The sequence below is a fragment of the Protopterus annectens genome, chromosome 8.part0 (assembly GCF_019279795.1).
Source record: "Protopterus annectens isolate FY-2018-M chromosome 8.part0, PAN1.0, whole genome shotgun sequence".
Classification (NCBI taxonomy): Eukaryota; Metazoa; Chordata; order Ceratodontiformes; family Protopteridae; genus Protopterus; species Protopterus annectens.
In genome coordinates, this window is record NC_056741.1 from 695,616,108 (window position 1) to 695,630,717 (window position 14,610).

Here is a 14,610-nt window from a genome sequence, read left to right on the forward strand (position 1 = left end):
TGAAACAATATAAAAAAAAGCTTTATAACAGTGCAAAATGTAGTAGATTAACTGTATAGCACAATTATAAGTGTTTCAGAAGTGCAGTTCAGTGAAATAAGTGTAAGAAATAACTTATCCTGCTCTTCGAATCTTAAGGAATTTCCACTTATGCAATGCAATCCAGAGCCTGACAGAAACTTTGAACATGCAAATACTATTGCCAAAAGTTCTTTCTCAATTTGAGCATTCTGCATTTCAGTTTGGGTAAGTCTTCTGGATACATAGGCTACTGGTCTGCCTTCCTGAAGAATAACTGCACCAAGACCAAATTTTAAAGCATCACAGGAAAGAGGGACTGACTTATTTACATCATAGTATCTTAATGTAGGTGGGTGTCTGGTGCTGTTCCAGGCAAGACCATGTAACATTTTTGCCTGTCAGCTCTCTTAAAGGTGCTGTCAACTCACTGAAGTCTGGTATAAACTTGCCTAAATAGTTGACCATGCCAAGAAAACACTGTAGAGCATGAACATTATCTGGTGCTGACATCTCAAGAATAACTGCTTACTTGGATGGTCTAGTCTCAAGCCAGTGCTGGTAAATAAATGACCTACATATGTAACTTCTGGTAGTCTGAATTTACACTTCAGAGGATTGAGCTTTAAGTTCATTTTGTGTGCTCTATCTAGAACTCTCTTTAGGTTTCTGTCATGCTCTGCTTCACCATTTCCTCCAACCAATAAATCATCTACTGTTATGGCACAAGGATAACCTGAAAAACATTGCTCCATTGCACGCTGGAAGACTTCACTTGCAGAATTTATTCTAAATGGCATCTTCAGGAATCTGTATCTGCCAAACAGGGTACTGAAAGTGGTCAGTAATGACGATTTGCGATCAAGCATCATTTGTCAAAATAAACCTTTTGCATCCAATACAGAAAAAACAGTGGCATTCGGTATTGGAGCAATGACCTCTTCAGCTGTATACATTGGATAATGTGGTCTCTTCAATGCTTGTTCAAATCTCTTGGGTCAATACATATTCTGATTTTGTCTGAGGATTTTTTGTGAGCTGCTACAATGGATGACACCAGTTCAGTTGATTCTGCAACTGGACAAATTACACCTTGCTGCACCATTTTATCCAACTGAGCTTTGACTTTATCTTGCATAGCTATCAGAACTTTTCTTGCTGGTCTGACTACTAGACTGACCTCTTGGTTTAACTTCATAGAATTCACAACTGGAAGTTTGCCCAACTTGTCATCGAAAACATCAGCATACTCGGAGAAAATGGCTTCAGAAAAATTGGAGCTAGGATATGTGCTTATATGACAAACTTCTTTGGTAAAGGAAAGCGGATTCATTCTCAAACTGTCTCTGAGACCCAGTAAATGACTGCACAGGTCTTCAAACTACATAGAATAACAAGCTATAACAGTTCCTAGCCAAATAACATGAAAGCACTACTGAGCCTTTGGTTTGAATTTCTTCACCTCCATATGCAACAAGATTTGCACTACTAGCCACATTGAGTTGTTCATTAGTTCTCACCTTAGCAAATGTGTCTGCTGATATAACATTACACTTTGAACCAGTGTCTACTTTGAGCTTGGTGGATTTATCACTGATCTGGACAGTACAAAACACTTTGTTGCCAACAGATTCACTGCATCAACCTTTTCACCAATTACTGATACACCATCTACATAGAAAGTGGAGTTGCAGTCTACTTGATCAATTTGCTTTTCTGAGTGACCCTTCCTTAGAACTGTGTGGGGTTTACTTGATTTGCAAAATTTTTGGAAATGGTTCTATTTTTTACACTTGTGACATTGCTGACCAAATGCTAAGCATTTCTCTCTTTTAGACTTATGATTGACACCACAATTGCGACAGTTAACAATAAAGCTGGACTTTGATTTTGCTGATTTATGCTTGTACTGCACTGAGCATGCTCCTTTTTTAGAACTTGCTGGAAAACTATGTGGTTTCCCTTGAGAACCAGCAGGGGCTATGGCTGCCATATGCTTAGGCCTGCTTCTGTTTGGCACATGTTGCATGCTGCTGTCTACATTTTCTCTCGAGCCACCTGAAACCATGCACTTATCGCTTGCAGGCAAACATGTGTGCCTTTCTGTAACTTCATGGATTTGACAAATCTCAGTAGCTTTACTCAACATTAAATCACTGTCACAAAGCACAATTTTTCTCACAGCAGCACTGTTAATACCACACACAAGCCTGTCCTTTATTTGATCATATTTTAAGTCACCAAACTGACATATTTTAGCTTTGTTTCTCAGGTCAGTAATATAAGCTACAAAAGTGTCCCCGGTTTCTGATCTCTTCTGTAAAACAAATGCTTTCTAATGTTATATTTGTCTGTGGGTTGCACATTTTCCTGAATTGGCACTTGAAACACTCAAGGTCTTCCCTTGATTCAGCCTGCACAACAGTATGTCATACAACAGTATGACACCTTCTCCATCAAATACTGCTGGTGTATACACAAATGAATGCTCTCTTTCAATAGCCTCTGACCCAGCTAGATTTAGCAAAATGAGTGCTCTGGTGCATACATCTTTGTCAGAATAAGCTGCCTGTATGAAAATATCATACTCTTGCTCAAATATCTCCAATTATCTGCAATATTCTGATCAAATACAAGTGGTGAGGGGTTTTGAAATCCGTCTGCCATATTAACACATGCCAGTGAAGGGTTTTGCAGGTATGCATGAACACACATACATACACATATCCCAGAAATTTATGCCAATATTTATAACTTTGCCCAAAGTAGTAGTTATGGCAAAACATAGTACTTTATATATATGAAATGACAAAACAGCAATAAAATAGACACTTTTAATAAAAGAAAAAACAACCGGTAAGTGCTTTCATTCACATAGAACTTCTTCAGACCTGGTTGCATCACATACAAACCTCATATTTATATGCTAAACAAAATCACATGATTATTGCATTAACAATGCTTTAACCCTTTCTTACATAAAACTTCTTTAAAATTTTCCTTCTCATTCATACCTGGATCTGCATCTGTGTTTAGCCTCACTTGTCAGGCATATTCCTTCCAATTCAAATCCTCTTCTGCATCCCATCTTTTTTCTGCATTTGGTACTTGGTTAATAATAATAAAACTAAACCCCACTTTAGCGTTGTTATGAACACTTACAATATGTCTTGCTAAGGCATTGGTCAAATCTAACTTCTCCACTGCCCTAAGATGTTCATAAATTCTGTGGTGGAAGCTACGTATTGTTCTTACAATGTAAAATCCATGGCAGGAATTGTATAATATTAAATATACAGCAAACTTAAATTTGCAGTTGTATTTGCCCCTAATGTTAATATAGTAATTCCTAGCACTTACAACAACTTTATTGCCTTGTAAAACAAACCTACAATAATTGCAGTCTTCACATTTTGACATCCCATTGTAACTAGAAGGAATATTATATTTCTTGGTTTCTAAAAGATCCTTTAAACTTCTCCCTCTTTTAGTAACAAAGATAGGCTTTTCACATATAAAATTATTTAACTCTTGGAAGTTTTTTTAAAAACTTCCAAGTGTTTATAATAATCTGCTTAATACTAAACAAGTCAACTGAATTGTCCAACGTACAGCTTAAATTATAATCTACTATTGACACATTCTCTTTCATATCATTAAATGTCCCCTTTTCTCTAACAACTTTAATTTTGGCTATGTAGGTTGTAGAATTACCATACAAGTTGCATACTTAGATCTCAAAAAAGCATTTGACATTATTTCACATAAAGCAAACTTGTTCGGCCCTGCATTTTAATAGTTATGTCATTCAGTGGATAATTAAGAGGAGAATGTAGAAAGCAAGAAAAGAAGGGGACCTTTCTAAGCCTAGTGATACGAAATACAAACGCATACAAAAATAACTGCACTTTTGCCTTTAATAGTCTTCTTCAGAACAGTTAATTACAAATGCTTCTGTAATGACATAGTCCATTTAAACCTCATCCATGTTTACAAGAGCAAATAAAATCTATTATATTATTTTAGTTTTAAAGCACTTAAATTTCAACCCTTTGTTTAATCTTTGAGTGAGAGTAGCAATCAGTTTGTTTTCCAAACCAGCTCTTCACTCTCTAAAATCATATTTCAGCCAATGATTGTTTCAGTTGCAGATTCCTTAATACAGAAAATAAGTTTCTTAAAAATTGCACATGCTGACTATTTATACAAAGCATAAGATAACATTTGCTTTTATTGCATTTACAGCTCCACAGCAAACAGGAAAAAAATTTATACATACATCATAGTTGAATTAGCATGATTATGCAAATGATTGCAAGGTGAAATATTTCATAGTTACATGAAGGCAAAATGAACACATCTTACAATAAGCTGAAAATATTACCACACAAATCAGTTAGTAAAATCAGTTTTCGGTATTTGATGGTTCCAAAGTAGTAGCAATGTAATGTGTTCCAAAATAGTAGTGCTTTGATAATTAGGAGATTAGATGGGAATAGGGGAATTTGTGGGGGAAATGAACTTGAAAGATAAAAGGGGACAATGTGAATGCAGTAGATTAGTCATGAGAGATAATAAAGAGCGAGGAATATGTAAGGAGAGATTGTAGATAGGATAGTAACCTGCTGGTTGGGATTGAGCACTGATGTAATCTATTTTTATTTATTTTATTTTTATTTTACATTTGTTTACTGGGAAAGTCCGACCCATTTTCAGTGGAGGCCAGGGGAGAAAAGACCCACATACAGAGATTACACAAAACTTATACAAATAATTATACAAAACTTATACAAGAAATTATGCAAAAAATATACAAAGACTTACAGTAGAGCAGAAATTACATTCTATGATATTATAGCTGACATTTGTATTATGCAATCATCTGATATAATTCCTTAAGTAGTGTAGACATTCTAGTTTCTCAAAGCAAGCTAAGGAGGGTTTGTAGGGGGGGAGTCGGACAGAAAAAGATGAGGTTAGAGATTATCTAGACATGAGAGAGAGTATAGATTATGAGTTGGTCAGGGAAGAAGAAAAAGTATGACCAGAACTATTAAGACTAGTTAGACTGGAGTAGTACAGGAACAGAGCTAGGTGTCATTAAGATAATTGTTAAGAATTGTCTTGAATTGCTTTGTATTTTTGTTGGTTCTGACGCTGTGAGATAGTGAATTCCACCTTGTTGCTACATAATGAGAAAATGGTGAGTCTGCTGCCATTTTTTGTATTTGGACATGTGTAGTAGAGATTTATATGTTGAGCGAAGACTTCGATTTGTGATATGAAGCTGGAGAATATTTAGAAGGGGAGGTTTTTTCTAGCATTTAGGAGAGGCGTATGGGGTTTCTCTTAAAACTAAGCATATTGTCTATTTCCCTAAGTAGGCAGGGTATGGGATTCTATATCTTGGAGATATAATTGGAGTACAGAACACCATTCTGATGAGTTCTGAGATGTAAATATTTTCGTTTATTATCAAATGTTACATCAAGTAACTTGGTGTTGTTAGAAACTTGTTCAAGTTTAATATTTTAAGCAGAAAATATTAAAATGATTTGACTTTTGGGAACTGGTTTTAGAATGAAAGAGCATCAGTTTAGTTTTTTGCATCATTAAGTGTTATGTAAGCATTAACTGTCCACTGTTCTTCTGCTGAAAAGATTTCCTGAGTAATGGTCTGTAGCTGTCCCAAGGAGGGAAAGAACAAATGACTGAAGTATCCTCTACATATTGAATCATAGTGGATGGAGATGAGACAGTGTAAAACTTATTTATATATATGTTGAATAGCAAGGTGTTAAGGGCCCAAGAGTGGACCCTAATGTCAGTTTAAAGATGTTCAACTTCTGCAAGAATTAGTAAGTAAAGAATTGGAAGTAAACAAAATGGGAAAGAGCAGAATGACCAACATAAACTATTAATAAAATTTTTTTAGAATTGCTGGAGAACTATGATTATTATGGTAATTTCATCTATCCTGAGAATTAAGGAGTTAAACATACAATTTTCTTATATAGTAGTTATTAAAAATTGGGAATACAATGATGATTTTTAGTTACAAGCATATAATGTATGTAGTGCAAATAATTCTATAGCTGTTAAAACTTTATTATATATTTTAACTGGTTATCTTCATATTTATTAATGAAATACATTTGAAATATATTGTTTTAACTGTGAATAAGTGTGACGTGTATTGTAGTAAGAGCAAATATATAAAATAAAGAAAGATACCCACTGTCATGGGTAAAATATATTGCTCTATACACCTCCTTTTTACAAATTTCATCCTAACAGATATTGATTAGTTCAGTGTTAGAACCTGCTGAAGAAATAAAAGGACTAAATAGGACAACACTTATATTTTCTGGATAACTAAAAAAAAATTCCATTCATTGAAATTCTGCTAAAAATAGTGGCAGGCCACTAAGATCCTCCAACAAACTACTACTCAAAGGAACCAGATTTAATAAATGTTACGGTAACGCTCTATTCTCCCACCACATATCTAAGTCCTGGAATTCCATGCCTCAGACAATAATAATAATAATAATAATACTGCGTAAGGAACACCTAACCAAAAACTGGCTTTGCTCCTACACTAATCCAGGAGGGTCATTCTGTCCTTCCTTGTTCTTATAACCACAATATTTCATCCCCTACTAAATTCTAACATCCAAACTATCCATTCTCTCATGGAATTCTAATTTCTCTCTCCCTATCTCAACCTCACTACTGCTCCTGTCTTTATCTACCTATCTCAAGCTTCCTACAGTTTTATGATAGTCCCTCCTGCTTGTACTTCACCTCAATATTGCGTTAGCTATCACTGTTTAGAACATGTAACATTAGCATATCAACAACTAGTCATAATCTTGTTCATATGCCTTACATGTATCTCATAAATATATACTCCCAAAACCCTGATATTGATCAGTCATTTCTCTATGATGGCACAGATTATTGTATGCTAGTTTGTTATCATTCTTTTTTTCCACTTTATATTACTCTCTCAATTTTTATTGTTTATGTATAAACTATTTACTACCAATATTTACCAAAGTTATGTATTATTGATTGTTATCAATTTTATTGTATTGTTTCTAATGTGTTTTTGTAATGGAGCTCTTCTCCCAGAGCCTCAGCTGAAAAAGGGCCACTGGCCCAGTCGAACATCTCTGGTAAACAAATGTAAAATAATATATACATATATATATATATATATATATATATATGTATATATATATATATATATATATATATATATATATATATATATATGGATCCCCTTTAAAACAGCAAATTAACATAACGTCAACATTCAGAACAGCAAAATGAAAACCATAAAACTTTACATTAATGAACATTCACATCATCATCATCATAAGTTTTCAACCCGAAAGTAGGCAGTTGGCCAGAATAATGTACTTTGCCCTTTCTCTGTTGTAGTGCGATCTCAGAGTTGGTATATTTAGTTGGCAGGGGTGAAGCCTCCACTTGTGTGAGTTTTATTTGCTTCGGATTGTTTTTTATTTCCTGTTGGTGAAGTTCATAGGTAGGTACTAGGCTATCGGCCCTAGGGCCTATACAAGCCTAGCCAAAAAGGTACCCTGTCTTTCGCAACCCAAGAAAATTATTTTCCTGTGCCCCTGTCAAGCAGAGCCACAGAGGTGATCCCCAGGGTGAATTTCCTATTTCCCATCCAATCATCAAGATTTTCTTGAAGAGTGCTAATGAGGAGCTTTGTTTGATATAGATAGGTAGTTTGTTCCAGAGTATGGGAAGTCTTTGGGACAGGAATCTATCCCTCCAGCATGTTCTGTTTATTGTGGTGACAAGGTTTAGGTCCCCAGAGCATGTAGCATGGAGGGATTGGGATTTCATTAAGTGGAGCATGTCCAACAGCTCTGGGTTTGACATAGCTTTGTATGTTAGGCAGAGATTGCCTCTGAATAGGTGATATGTGACTGAGTAAAGCTGGAGTTTTTGAGACGGTCTGCATAGGGCATCTGTTTGAGGCTGGTAATCCTCTTTGTGAGGTATTTCTGTGGCCTTTCCAGTTGTTGTAGATGTCTTGTGAGGTACATACTAAAAGGGGCGCTGTACTCTATAATGGGTCTAATGAGTGACGAGTAGAGGGGAACAATGACCTCTTTTTTCCTGGATGAGGAAACCTTTTGTGATGAGGTATGCCACATAGAAGGATTTCCTTACTACTGTGGCGATGTGATTATCAGAGGAGAAACTACTGTCCACCTGTGACCCAAGATCTCTTATCACACTTTCGGTGTTAAGTAGACTACCACCTATGTGGTAGTTCATGGGTACAGAGTTTTTACCAAAGGGGATGACAATGCACTTTTTGGCATTGAGCTTGAGTGTTTACTTTCATGGTGAAAACTTACAATGATGTGAACGTTCAGTAATGTAAAGTTTTGTGTTTTTTGTCTCGCTGTTCTACAAGTCGATGCTATAGTAATTCACTGTTTTAATGCAGATTCATATACATATGTGTGTCTGTGTATAAATAAATAAAAGTTGGCGGTAATACCACACAAATGTAGCTGCTATTATAACTATAAACTTTTATAATCTTTTGCCTTTCTTATGATAATATTTTTTGTCTTATAAGCATCAATACCAACATTAAGAGTTACTGTGCCTGCCCCTTTATCTACTCTTCATATATTGAAGAGTTTTCAGTTTACTTAATTTCAGTAATGATTTGCATTCTATTGTACATAAATTGCAGTATTTTTTTTCAGAAGTTTTTTATCAGCTTTCTAAACTCGTCAGTGTATATTTAATACACTAGTGGTTCATTTTTTGTATGCCTTTGTGTTTGTATTTTTATGGTGTTTGCATATAATGTGTAGCACTTCAGTTTGTTTATATTATTAAGCCAGTGAAGTCTCTCAGGGTTTATAGTTGTGGCTAGTCTTATATGGTTTATTTTTCTTGATTATGACTACAGGCAGTAAATGTGGTTAGTAAAATACATTGGAGACTGCAAATTAAGCAGTGTATTTATCTCCACAAAAGATGCAAAAATATTTCAAGGTATTTTAACCAACATCACTGCCTGATGCAATAAAAATTGTCTTATTCCCACTGGCCCTGGAAGTAGCTATCTCAAGTCTTGGAAGACATATCGTTTTTCTGTATGTTTTTCACATCCGTGCTTGCTGAACATCATCTTCCCCATACTGGTCTTGAGCAGGCTCGTACATCCACCGCTTGGACAGTCTCTTTCACAAAGATGAGACAGAGGTAGCTGTCATTCATGGAGATGTAGGGTTGGATGGGCCTGTACTTGCATCTGACAATGCAAGGAATGAGGGTGTTTTGTTTTAGGCACTAGTCTTGCCCCTAGTGGCTGACATGACCACTTCCATCACCAGGGGTTCCTGCTGTACAACCCTCAGTTGTGCTAGTGCTCCCACACAAATACAAATGAGGGCTATCGTTACTGGCTTAGTTAGCCAAGCCATTGTGCCTGGCTGATGTCACTTGCAGCCTTCTGCTTGCATATTTCCAAGCAACCAACCAGACCCCCATTTCCTTCTCCAATGGTAGGCAGACTGATGCTAGCTGCTCACACATAACCTCCCATCTAGCTCTTCTAGTACTCAAGTCACAGATCAAACTCTTATTATCTCTATGGTAGTCAAAACTGTATTCTCTACAATATAGACCTGGGCTGGGAACATACAGATTTTAATTATAAGTTAATAGGAGAGATCTTAAAGGGAGACAATAAAGTAAAATAATTGCAGCCATTACACTCAATAATTTAAGCTGTTATCAGCATGTTAAAATATACAAAACATGTACTCAGCAACACACCCCCATACATAAAGCTATAATATTTAAACAGCATCTAAACATCCAGATCTTAAAATCATCAGCACCACAAATAGGCAATGAAGAAATAATATATACCAACCTCAAAATTAACCAAAACAAAACCATCAACATAATTGGATGCTACTTCCCACCGGGCCAAAACATCCCTCCCCTAGAAAACCTCCTCAGCTGGTCTACCCACCATCTCCCCCAAGAAACTATCATCTTAGGTGATTTCAATATTGACTGACAATCATGTTCTGGCAACAATCCAACCCATCATGTACACCTTCATGGCTTCACTCAACTAGTCCAGTCACCAACCAGGATAAATAAAAACTCCACCAAGCACACTACCCTGGATTGGATACTAGTCAGTAAGAGCCCCCAGTCATATATAACAGACTGCTTATCAGATAGCCTCAGTGATCACTCCCCAACATTCCTACTCAAAAAATACCTATACCAAGCTAAACCTGTCATCTACCATCAAATACGTAAAAAACTAAACTTTAACCTACTCACATTCATCTCATCCCTCAAAGAATGTAACTGGCATCCTCTGAAGTACCTCAGTCTAGATGACGCAGTTGAATTTTTTAATACTACCTTCCAGAGCATCCTTAATTATCATGCCCCCATAAGATTCTCCAGAACCAAAGCACAACCCTCCCCATGGCTACAGAAAACCACTAAGTCAGAAATGAAAAACAGGGATTAAGCCTGGGAGCACTGGCGCAAAACCAAAACCCCCTCAAATAGACAGAAATTCCTAGAACTACGCAATAGAGTCAAAAAGCTAATAAAACAGGACAAATCCCAATACTACCAGTCTGCCCTAGACTCCTCCCAACTCAGCCCCAAACAATTCTGGTCCTCCATAAACTCCATCCTCCACCCAGGTAAAGTCAGTACCCCTCCTCCTAACATCCCTCACTCCTCAGAAAATATTGCTACCTCATTCAACACACACTTCACCCAAACCATACTATCACTAGCTAAACAACACAACCCCCCTCCCCTCCAACCCACACCTTCAACTAGTAATCTCCCCACTGCCTTCTCTCTTTCTCCTGTACCTACCTCCAACATAAAAAAACTCTTAACTAAACTTAAACCCACCAAATTAGCAGCAGACAGCCTCCCAAGTGAATACCTACAAATCGCAGCTGATGATCTGGCCTACCCAGTATCCATCTTGATTAACTGATCTCTGTCAGAAAGTTACATTCCCACACTGTGGAAAGTATCACATATAATTCCCCTCCACAAAGGTGGACCCTCCACAGAACTAACCAATTACTGCCCCATAGCTATTCTCTCACCACTCTCCAAAATACTAGAGAGATGCATACACTCTCAGGTCTCAGACTACCTCCTTACTAACAATCTCCTTTCCAGTACTCAGCATGGTTTCCGACCAAACCATAGCACCACCACTGCCTTACTCTCCTTTACTAACACTATCCTTCAGCATAAAAACAATGGCTATCTCTCCTCTGCTACTTTCCTAGACCTATCTAAAGCATTTGACATGGTCCCACACAAACAACTTATCTCTGTCCTCAATAACCTATCCTTCTCACAATCGGTCACCAACTGGTTTCAGAGTTACCTGTCTGACCGCCAACAATCCGTTGTATGGCAGAATGACATATCTCCCCAACTACCTGTCTCCATAGGGGTTCCCCAAGGATCCATCCTTGGACCCCTACTCTTCTCTGTTTACACCAATAATCTAGCCTCTGCCACCAAACATGGCACGCTCATACAATACGCAGATGACTCGACCATCATCTGCTCAGCCCAGTCCCTACCAAAACTGCAAAAAGTCAAACAGGAAGCCTTTTCCTCTGTTGAAACATGGTTATCCGATGTCCGATTAATACTCAACCCAAACAAAACTAAGCTACTCATCTTCCAACCCACCAAACATACTCAAAACAACTCTCACTTTAACATCACGGCAAAAGACAACACCACTATATACCCAACTGAACACACCAAATTGCTAGGAGTGGAAATAGACAATAAACTAAAATTTGACATTCACATATCCATGACTATAAAAAAAGTCCACAAAAAACTAGGAGCGTTATACAGAAATAAGCAATTTCTCACCAAAGCAGCAAAGATTTCAATAGCAAATTCCCACCTTATCTCCACCCTACTTTATGCCTCTCCAATATATACCAACCTAAGGCAATGTGATCTAAACAAGCTAGAGACCTGCTACAACAAAATCGCCAAATTCACCACAGAGGCATCCTACCGTAGTCACCACTGTCTCTCACTTGCTGAACTGGGCTGGCTTGAACTCCCTCACCTCCTTCAGTGGTATCAACTCTCACTCGCCCACAAATTAGTAAACCATCCACTAAATGTCCCATCCCTCCAGAATCTACTCCAACCCTATCACACCACCAGACCACTAAGATCCAGCAGCAAAAATCACTTGCAGATTACTAAAGCCAATAACTCTGCTGGTGAAGCACTGTTCTCTTGCGCCATAGCCAAATTATGGAACTCACTCCCACCCACAATTACCTCCATACCATCATGCACCCACTTCAAAACTGTACTAAAAGCTCAACTAAAAACATGCTGGCTATGCCCTTGCAACTCCCACTCTAATGTCATCCACCCCATCCAACCACTACCTTTCTTTCCACTCCACTAACTACCTTGATTATAGCAAGCTCAGATGCTCATAAGCCAGTACTTATTATACAGCATGAACTTCTTCTTCTTGTAACATTTGTTAATGTCTGGTATGCACTTCACAGATAAAGATTCTAGTTGTCTACTGATGTACTATGTTCTTCATCTGTAAATATGTTGTAAGTAATTGCTATGTAAATTGTTAATCACTATGTAATCCAATGTAAATACTGTCTGTTTATTTTAACTGTGGAGCTTTTCTCCCCGGGCCTCTGCTGAAAATGGACCTACGTCCAGTCGGACACTCCCGGTCAACAAATTTAAATAAATAAATTAATAAATAAAATAAATAAATAAAAAGGGGTAGCCATTACATTGCAGGAAACTATTGCACCCTTTATACATATTTGATCAAGCTGGATATAGAATACAATGACACATTCTACAGTCTAAATACAAGTCATGAATCAATTTTTAAAAGTTTTAAAACATTTATTAAGGAAAACAGAATGGTTGGAAAAAATGAACAACAATGACAGACTGCAGGATCTATTTTTTGTTCTCTGTAGCCTACTGTCTACTTAGAGGTGGACCTCTCTTTGATATGGAAAACAATATCTAACCATATTCTTTTTCAAAACTTGCACATAAGATGTACAATGACTGCTATTTAAAAAATATCATAAATAACAAATACGAGGCTGGTTTTTCCAACTACTACTGAATGTTCTTGTGATACAGTTATTAAAAATGAAATTCCATTTTAATGAGTTGAAGTTCCAGAAATTATTCCCTGGATTCTGAAGTGTAATTTCCAGGCATTACCATGATTCTGTTTTGGTGCCTCGGTATATCAGCAAGAGTAAAGCTCATTCTGAATCTAGAATAACATATAAAGCAAATTGGCATTTTTATATATAATAAATATAAGAAGAAATGCAAGCCATGGTGAGTAAATATTTGCTCTAGACTAAAATGTCGAATTCCATGATGTCTGAACTTTTATATTACACTACCAGTTCAGATTTCAGACTGTTGTGGTATTTTTTCCTTGAAAAATAGAAAATCGGTGTTCTTCACAGTTCACAAGCAACTGTATTTAAATAGAGTGAATACAAAATTTGTATGGAACCGAAGGATATCTTATTACTGTGACAAGTATACAAACAAGTTTTCTTCAGCTTTGATTCAGAATAGATTTAGCACACACAACTGTGAAATGAGAACTAGAGGAAGAGAAAGAAAGGGAAATAAACAGTGGAATAAATGAAAAGTTGGAAGAAGCAGAGAGAGGGATTAGAGTGATTATAAGCTGCCAACTTTAACCAGAGTTAGAAGAATAGTTTAAGGGTAAACCGATATGTATTCGGGTCGTTTACGAGCCACTATGACAACTTGTTATACTTCTGCAGGATCTGCAAAGAAAGTGCAACTGTAAGAGATCCTTACTGCTACAACACATCCTTTGAAAGTTAGAGAGAGTCTAGCAAGGGTAGAAATAACCATATGATACGCCCACCATGTTCTGTTTTTAACTACTCGATGTATTCATGATTACATTAGTTTCACTTGCTGGGTGAACAGTATTTCTTTTTCCAAATGCTTTCTTACTGAAACAACTGAAAGTAGTGAGGGCAAACTTGTTTACATATATATATATATATATATATATATATATATATATATATATATATATATATAGAGAGAGAGAGAGAGAGACAGAGATAGAGATAGGGATATGCAGTGATGTGTTATCATTAGAAGGGTTGTACAGCTGTGAGGCCAGCATTGCCAGGACACCAAGGGGATGCAGGTTCTGATGGAAAAGCAAAGTCCACTGAAGCTAGGTTGTTGGTTGTCTTTAATGTGCATGTTTGTAGTAGCAGGGGTATTAGTAATAATCATTTGTGTAACGGTAGTCAACACTTTAGTTATCTGCATACTTTCTGATGTGATTGTACAGTTGTTTAATAGGAGGTCATCTGTGCATCTTTAAAGGCATTCTGTATTTAAAATGTCCTATCAGCAATATTGTTCTTTTTTTGTTTATTTAAAAGTCATATTAGAAGTCCTGAATTTGATGGG